The sequence below is a fragment of the Eptatretus burgeri genome, chromosome 14 (assembly GCF_056783735.1).
Source record: "Eptatretus burgeri isolate ZD-2024b chromosome 14, Ebu_testis_v1, whole genome shotgun sequence".
In the NCBI taxonomy this organism is placed as follows: domain Eukaryota; kingdom Metazoa; phylum Chordata; class Myxini; order Myxiniformes; family Myxinidae; genus Eptatretus; species Eptatretus burgeri.
In genome coordinates, this window is record NC_140974.1 from 56,548,032 (window position 1) to 56,557,494 (window position 9,463).

Genomic DNA, 9,463 nt, shown 5'->3' on the forward strand with positions numbered 1-9,463 from the left:
CGAAAAGATGGATACAAAAATAAACGGAATGGAAACAAACATGAAGGAAGAAATGAAAAAGCTACGGGGTGAGACGCAGAACATGGGCCGATGCCTGCAGGCGGGCATGAAGGCCGTGACAAAGGAAATAATAGTTGAGACAAGGGAGGTAAAGGGTGAAGAGTTGGCAGTGACGGTAGCCGGGAAGGGAACGATAGAGGAGAGACTGCACGGCGAGGACGGGGTAAGTGACGCACACACACACACGGAGGTAGTGGAGGATAATGGGGGTGAGCTCGCGGAGCGTGTCGGGACCCAGTGCGAGCAGCTGGATGGCCTCCTCCAGGAACGAGGGGAGGGAGTATGCCCCCTTGAGGCGAGTCACGACCAGGTGAGTTCGGTCGTGCTTTGCGAGGTTGAGGGGACGGGTGCTGTGGACGGGTGCACGGAGAGCTTGGGGGGTATAGAGGCCCCGGAGACCCTTGTGGGGACACAAATCCCCAGTGTGGTTGTCCCTGTGTGTGTGGTGCAAGGTGTGAGTGCGTCCCCGTGTGTGGAAGCGACCCCGTGTGTGAGTGGTGTGGTGGCGATGGTGCCAGGGTACGTGCTTCCCAGCACGCCGTGTGTGGGTGAGGCACCGTGTGTGGAAGAGGGCGTGTGTGTGAGTGAAACGGCCAGTATGAGTGAGGAACCGCGGGTGAGTGCCCCCGCGTGTGTGGATGAGGCACCGCGGTTAAGTGCCCCCGCGTGTATGAGTGAGGCACGGTGTGTGGATGAGGCACCGCGGTTGAGTGCCCCGCGTGTATGAGTGAGGGACGTTGTGTGGAAGAGACCGCGTGTGTGAGTGTCGCCGTGTGTATGAGTGAGGTACCGCGGGTGAGTGCCCCCGCGTGTATGAGTGAGGCACGGTGTGTGGATGAGGCACAGCGGTTGAGTGCCCTCGCGTGTGTGGGTGAGGCACCGCGGGTGAGTGCCCCCGCGCGAGTGAATGGAGCACCACGTGTGAGTAGTATGGTTTGTGTGAGTAGTGAGGCACGCGTGAGTGAACGGCCGTGTGCAAGGTCGCTGTGTGCCAGGGAGACCGTGTGTGTGAGAGAGCGGTATGTGAGGGAGATGTCGGTTGGCATGCGGTAGCACGCAGCCGCGTCTCCCGGTGTGAATGTGATGGAGTGGACTGTGTGCGTCGTAACACGCAGGTGTGCGTGGGTTGAATGGCGACGACGACGGCGACATGGGAGAAACGAAAGCCGAGTAGCGGCTGTAGCTATTTTGGGGACCGTGCCGGGTTCACCCAGCAGTGAGCACGCGGTTCGTGCTGTGCAACGCACGAGACCGCCACGTGCTCGCTTGCGAGAGTGAAGTCCCGGTCCGGAAACGCACGCGGTGGATTTGCCGATCCCGCGGACGGACAAAGTTTAGGCAGGTAAATGGATTTGGACCGGACGGGTTCTCCACGCGATCGTGTGTGTTCAGCTCCAACGGGCAAAGCACATGTGTTCGCGTGGGAAACCCCTCGAGACGTGGGGCTTGTGTTTTTTTTTTTGCGCACGGTGACGTCATGGCTGCACGTGTGGTTGGAATCCGGCAGGAGGGGTATCTCTGCCGGATGGTCCCGTCCAAGGAGGGACGAGGAACACGTGCAGCTGCATGACGTCACGGGCAGGTGCAAAGTGCGCGAGCTCTGAGTTGCCGCGCAGGTGCTGCGCATGAAAAAAAAAAAAGGCAAGCCTCACTTTCGGGTGTACAGGATTCCTGGGCAAGGGGTGAAAGACCCCCTTAGCCTGGGCACAGGATGGAAACTAGTTAGGGGGAAGGGTTAGCTTAGTTAGACCGACTTCATGGGGCAGGGGTAAGTCCTCATGGAGTCCGTGGAATGGATAAGTTAGAGGGATTTAGTGAGCTTTAGGTTGGGAAATAAAATGATTTATTTGAGACAGAGACAGACTGTGAATGTGTAGAGGGGACGTAGTTTAGCTACGTAGTGTTAAAAGGAACGTGCTGTAGTTTAAGGGACGACGTGGGAGCACGAGTTAGTTAGGGGGTGCAGTTAGAAGGATGGCAGAGTTCAGCGGTGTGTGTATTGAAGAGTTGTGAGGCGAGTACATGATGAGTGAGTGAGGCCAGCGGGTCTGTGTGAATGGAGCGAATGGGGAATGCATGGTGCGATGAGTGATTGGGGGGAGGAGTCACTCCCGCCCAAGGGACCCCGGGGTCAGTGTAGAGTGAGTTAGCTGGGTTAGTCAAATTGAAAAATGGAAGTCGTTTTGTTGTTGGTGGGAATGTAGGCTCGAAACCCATTTGGAGGGGTGCAGGAGCCCTGTTGACGGGCTTGGGAGCGTGGCTGCGAAAGGTGAGTATCGCTGAGTGGGTACCCCGGGCACCAGGCTAGTCGGCCGCGGTAGGCCAAGGGTCCATGGGGGGCCGGGATAGAGTAGTGGGCACGGGTGCGCCTGCTTGGTGCGGGGGCCCGGGGCGCCATTAGCCGCGTGGGCAGTGTTGTGGGCACGGGTGACCCTCGGAAAGGGGCCCGGGAGGCCGGCCTGCCACGTGTGCGTTTCAGGGGAGGTGCCATGGGGGGCACTCCCGGTGTTAGGGAGCTGGTAGGCTCGGAGGCAGTGTAGTGCCCGGGGGTGCCATAGCGGGAGATTCGGCAGAGGGTCGTGCCTGCCAAAGGGAGCCACGTGTCCCAGCCAGGAGACCGTGTGAGGGCACGGAGAGAAAATTGGGGGGCGAGGCCCGAAATTGTGAGGACACCAACACAGGCGACGGGAATCTGGGTTGTTAGAACCAATAGTTTAAGCGAGAGGCGCTTGTTGAAAGCCCCGGGGTAGTTTAACAGTTAAATGGTTAGGGTAGATTAGGAAGTGTACCCCTCCGCACCATCCATCCCCTCGCTGTCGTTGTGGGCCGCTGGACCCACTTTGGTTATAGATCGCCGAACTCTGGGGAGGCCATTCTGAGGCTTGAATTGGGCCTCGGCACAGGACGTTAGCTCTCCCTTATTCCCCTCCGGGAAGGGAACGTAGGGGTTGGGAGTAGGCTAGGTGACAGAATAGGTTAGCCGAACAAGGACGATAAAGGGGGTTAGGGGACGATTTATAGTAAGAAAGAAAAAAAAAACAACAAAAAAATAAGTTGGGGCTAAATTGGGGTTTGACAAATTAAGGGAGTGGGTATGTACAGTGACAGGCAAAGGCGATAGGTTGGGAGGGAGACAGGTAGGTAGGTCCGAGCCCGCCTTCCAAGTGGCCAGCACCACCGCACTCCCTCCACCAACCTCCACTGAACGGCGGAGGCCGGCCAACTTCATCGGCAGCTGTGTGCTGCAAGGCCTGTGCCGGCCAGTTCATAGGCTGGCCGTGTTTTGCTTCAAGGCGGAGGCCGGCCAACTTGATCGGCAGCTGTTGTGTTGCTGCAAGGCCTGTGCCGGCCGGATCATCTGCAGCTGTGGTACTTCAAGGCCTGTGCCGGCCAGTTCATCTGCCGGCTGTGTTTGCCTGCAGCGGCCTTCTTCTGCGGGCTGTGTTTGCCTGATCACCTTTGCCATGCCATGCCCACTGCCCACGTTCACCAGCCCCGTTCAATTTTGCTTTGCCCCCCCCTGTTCATTTCCATGTGCGCCAGGATCCGTAAAAGCAACAGTTTGCAAGCTGCGAGAACTGCCCTGTTGGCAGCTACAACACGGGCCTGCAGTGGCGGCCCGTGCACCGTGTTTGTGTCCATGCATCCATTCGTTGTGTTCATTGCGTGTGCCACTTGAGCTGGCACGGAGACTACGTTTGTGCAGCCCATGCACCGTTGTGGTTCACTGCGTTCAGTTCAAAAGGGAAGGCCTTGGACTGCGTGTGAGCAGCCAGCCACGTTCCCTGTCACCTGCATTGTTTGAGCCAGAGACTGCATGTGGGCAGCCTGGCTCCCTGCAAACTGCTTTCTTTTGCAGAGTTCAATGATCCTGGGCCATGGTTTAGTGTAAGATTTGTAAGTTAAGGTTAAGATGTACTGTAAATATGAGTGCGCCCCCGGCATGTTTGTCTTAGCGCCGGCAATTTTATTTAAGTCGTCCGTGTGAGTGAGTTTGTTTAGATAGTTACGCAGCCCTCAGGTTATTTATTTTGGGGACACGAATACCATGAATGTCGCACTCAGGGATCCGTAGGTAAAATGTACTAGGGGAAAACTACACATGATGGCACACGAAAATTTGACGACTCGGGACGAGTCTGTAAAAAGGGGAGGGGGTAGTGTTGTGGTTACCAAATTCGCAAACCACCATTCAGGTCCCTTAGGTGAGGTATCTCGGCAAGTATATGTGTCGTTAGGCCCAAACCTGTTGTCTAGTGGGAATACATGTCATTTATGCGAGCTGCGACTCTTCAGGATAGCCGTTTTTCTTTTACTACCTTTATTTTGGACCAACCGCCATGATTACCACCACAACCACAACATCAACCACCAACCACAACGCCGCTTCACCACAACCGCCACGACCTTCCCGTCACACCTCGCAACCGTAGCATCGCCACCGTTCTTGCCCCGCTGTGGGTACCGGTGTTGGATTCGTGCAGAGCACGCGTCGAACAGCGTGTACAAAATCACGGATTTTGTGCTTCAAAAACGGATCAAAAACGACACACGCCCACTTTTTGCCGTCCAATCGGTGAGCGAGGGACGATTTGGCCCCGCCTCCAGGACGATCGATATATGCAAATTTGTGGATCAAAAAGCCTTCACGCCCACTTTTTCTCGGGCCAATGGGGAGCGAGGTGAAAGGTCAAAGGCGAAGCTACGGGGGGATAAAAGGACCGTGTTCGTCAGTCAGAGCAGTGTGGAAGTCTGGAGCCCGAAGCCTGCAGTAGCTGGAGAAGCTGAAGAGAGTCAAACGAGGAGAGCCCAAAGAAGAGTCCAGGGTGGAGAGTCCAGAGGCGGAGAGGCGGCAGCGGCGAAGGCAGACGAGGGGGTGCTCGCGACGGTGCCGGGAGCTGCACGCCCGAGGAAGGCCGGCAGCGCGACCTGGCCGAGGTGGAGACGCACACCAGGGATAATAAAGATCCTCTATACCCCGAGCATCAGCAACCCCCTCCTGTTTCCCCCCGCGCTGAGATAGTGCGACCAAGGGGGCCCCTTTCCCACCCCCTGCCAGGCACTGTCCGCGAGGCCCGCGGAGTGAGGCGCCATCGCCGCTCCGCGTCTCATCACCAGACGGGTAGGCGCGACCCGGTCTCGGCCTCAGGCCCGCCTCATCCTTGAGGGTATTTCTTTTCCTTGGTTTTGGGTATGTGTTGTCGGCGCCGTCTGTGAGGTAGAATTGTATAAGTGTTGCCGTGTGCTCGGTAGTCGGTATTAGCTCTGCATTGTTTCCGCTTTTATATTTGCTTTTTTTGTGTAAATGGAATTGTGTTTTCTTTTTTCTGTGTGCATTTGGTGGAATTGTATTTGTGTGCTTTCCGTTCGTCGCGAATAAATGTGCTTTATTGTTGAACTGTTCTCCCGCTTCGCTTCGTCTTTTTCTCCCATTGAATCCTCATCTTGCTTCACGTAAAGGGTTGGAAGTGGGCTGAATACGCCCGATAATTAATCGAACCGTCGAGGTCGACGATAACACCGCTCGGTTATTCTGATAGTACGGAACGGGTCGCTTAAGTGGCCCGTGTCCGAAGTCGACCTGCGGCGAGGTGCGATCGCCCGGTCTACCCTCCGCGTGGGTACTTAGGTAGGTCGAATTTGGCGAGCAACCCTATCCCACGCGGGGGCTGATTGGCTCGATCGCGGTGAGACCGAAAGGTCCACCCGTGACTGGTTCCCGGCGTTAGTCCGAGAGGGTCACGACTGGATTGTCCGTCCGGTGGGCGACGTGCTGCGATTCGAGTTACGTGGCCGTCAGCACGCCGGCGGGCGCGAAGACCGCAACAATATATATGCCAAGTTTCAGGAAGTTTCGATGAAAACTGAAGGCTGTGAAACAAAAAAGTCCACAAGAAGAAGATGAAGAACAACAACGTGAGTAAGACAGAGATCCTCCACGAGGATCCAAAAACACCTGTGAAGGGGAAACATCGAAGCAGGAGCATTGAAATCACAATTGCATGAGGTGGGGACCAATAAATAACAGTGTAGGTTTCTGTGAGATTCGAACTCACGACCCCTGGTTTACAAGACCAGTGCTCAAACCCCTGAGCTCAGGAGCCACCTGGGATGGGTGATGATATCACTGATGATCTTGCTGTCGACCTGGCAAAGGATTTTTTTTAATCAGAAAGGACATTTTTGGAAAGACCCTGAAGCTGACTGTCCCATCACAAGTGAAGAGTGAATTTAAACATCCAATGATATGCAACGAATGGCTACAAGGTCGTTGTGTGCACGATGGAGACTCTTCCTCATCACATTCCTCCTTCCTCATCACATTCCTGACTCCACATACAAAGACGACTGAGTCTCCACCAGCACTGCTTGCAAAACTCACCCCACCATCTCCACTGCCTGGACCCACTCCATTCTCACAACTGCCAAAACGACCCCCACTCTCACGACTTCCTGCACTCACCCGACTTCATGACTCTCTCAACAATGGATGGAAGCCCTCAATCTAAGACATAATATCAGGACGATCTCTCTGGACCAGTCTCAAGCATGTGATGCAGTCTGGCACACTACCTTCATCTCCAAACTCTCTGTTTGTGGCATCCAACGGCCCTTTGCCATCAGGGATCATTGACTCCATCCACTACCGTTGTTGGTGTGTAGCTCTCAACAGGATCCTCTCATCTCCTCTCCCTGTCAAGGTGGGAGTGCCCCATGGCAGGTTCTTTTGCTCAGTCTTGTTCCTCATCTTCATCAACGATCGAATTGTGATTCCCAAGAGAGATTGCCAATCCCTTTTCTGATGATTCCACCCTCTGCCGTGTGATTTATTATCCTTGAGACAGGCAGGCAGCCGCCGCTTCACTCTCTGCAGACTTTGAGAGAAGAAGGAACTGATGCAACACTTGGAATTTGTCTTTCAACCACAACAAATCCGACACTCTCATCCTGTCTCTCCAAAAGGACCATCTGGCAAAGTCTCCCCTTGACTTCCCAAACAAACCACTTAAAAAGGTGAAGTCACACAAACTTTGGGGTTCACCATCAGCCATGATCTTTCTTTGGCAGAACATACTTCCAAACGACAACCGAGTGGGACTTCATCTGCAGCTTGATGGAGTCCTGCTCTCACCTTTCGGATGCAGCCCTTTCCTCACACCTTGCCATTCTTGATGTCATGGAAAGCAAGGCTGTCAAAATCATTCGAATCTCCCGTGATGGAGATGATCGTCTCGGTCTTTCACTCTCAAATTGCAGATAGGTTGGTGACCTCTGCATTGTTCTGCCTCCTCTCTGGTCTTGTGCCCCCCACTGTCTCTTTGCTCTGTACATTCCAGGCTCCTGCAGCACGTAATCCATCAACAACCCTTCTTGTTTAACTCCCAAAATCCTGGCTCACAGCTCACCTCCACTAATCTGTTCCTCCTTTCTCTCCCATGTGGAACCAACTTCCTGACTGTTCCCATCATGTACAGCCTTTTTGGCTGCTGGTTGCATCATTGGTGAGGGGCACGGAAATGCCGTTGATGCAGTGCCCCGATTGTCAGTACACTGGTGCTCATTTCGCCGACCGAGGAAGGATGACAGGCTGAGTCAATCCCGTGGTGTTTATTCAGTGGCCAACGGAGCTCGAACTCAGGACCCTGGGATCCCAAGCCACCACCCGAACCGCAAAGCCAACGCCAGGCTCTTCCTGACTGTTTTGTCCCATTCTTCCCTCCATGGCTTGAGCCACCTGTTCATTACCATCTCAAGTCGTCCCCCATCCATGCTCATGCTCCCCTCGACCCCAAAATAACCCCATTCCCAAGCATTCCGTTTTTTCATGTTGTTGTGACCCACCTCTCCTCATCTTTTCTTTTGGTTTATTCCATTTTCTGTTTCATGTCGACCTTCCTCCTTCCTCTTTTGCTGTTTCATTGAGCTTGTGTGCAACTTCTTCACCACCATGTGTCCTTCTCTTCCTCCCTTGATCTCAGCATCACTTCCATTCTGATGGTGTTTCCTCCTTTCCATTTTGTTCCCCACATTCTGTTATCGAAACAATAATTTAACAGGGAATGAATTGCATCAGTAAAATGACCTTTGGGGACATTCAATGTTCCTGCTGCGTGACATGTCAGCAACAAATAAATAAATAAAAGTTTAGGCCCCTATGAGATTTCAAGTCATGACCCCTGGTTTACAAGACCAGTGCTCTAACCCCTGAGCTAAGGAGCCGCGCTGACTGATCACTTTGGTCGATGGTGATCATGTTGTTCACCTGACAAAGGATTTCATCAAAAAGGACAACACCTTTGGAAAAGAGCCTGAAGCTGGCTGTCCCCTCTGCTCCATCCCAGTGAAGATTGAATTTCAACATCAATTGATATGTCACAAGAACAGCCACTCAGTGGTTGTGCGCTTGCACCTTCATCACATTCCTGTTTCCATGTACAAAGATGGCTGAGACCAGTGGACCACACTCCCACTGCCTGCACAGTTCACACCAAAACCACCGGCTGCACTCACCCCACTCTCACCAAGTTTGAAAGTTCCCTTAGTGTCTGTAACTTCACTCTCACACGAACCTCCATCTTGTATGTTTCCCCACAAATGGTAAACAAGTTCGTTCAGACATCTCATTCTCTCGCCTCATTGTTTTTCTCTCTGTTTCCCATTAAAACCCATTATGACGTTCATCAGCTGTTTCCTTGTGTTCCCTCATTCTTCCATTAATTTTGCGAATGGCGGTTCCAAACGGAACGCCTCGAATCCTTCAGTTTAACTTCCTCTGAATGATGTCTCGTCCTGCTTGCCCAACGCCAGGGAGGTGGTCAATGGCTGGGTTGGGATTCCAACCCTGGAAAGGAAGCTCAAAGTGGAATGTGCAATGCTTGGAGAGTCTGAGCTATCCTGGCAGGCGATAAAATAAGAAAATGCATTGTTTGATTACTTGAAATACTTCACTTTTACAATGCTTAAGTTGTGTGACGTCATCATGTCGAAGTCATCCTGATTCAACACACGTGCTTTCTACTTGTGTGACTGGGATCAAAGAGTACCGAAGACTTGCAACCTTTTATTGTGACTTCGCCTCAAGAATGAAACATTTTATTGTGATGACTGTCGAAAGAATACAGGTCAACTGGGAAAGTCCTTGGGAAGAGTGTTGAGGGCGGTGTGTCTGGGCATGATTTCCGCCCTTGTCGGTGAATACTTTTTTTTTCCTTCATTTGATGACGTCACACACGATGGGATCACCTTGCCAACTGCCAGATTATTTGTCACGTGCGCACAACACGTCCAGGCCAGGTGAATTCAGGCAAACAAGCAATCAGAAAATTCACAATATCATTACAGTTCATTCAGGGAGAGCACACGAAGGGACATTCTTCGTAAATAAACTTCTTTAAAGTGAACG

General features: G+C 53.0%; 1 non-coding gene across 1 annotated transcript; it reads right to left on the reverse strand.

The window, feature by feature from the left end:
• Positions 1–8,207: 8,207 nt before the first annotated feature.
• TRNAT-UGU (transfer RNA threonine (anticodon UGU)) lies at positions 8,208–8,280 on the reverse strand. Its single transcript has one exon. It is a non-coding gene; the product is annotated as a tRNA-Thr (tRNA).
• Between the last annotated feature and the right edge of the window lie 1,183 nt (positions 8,281–9,463).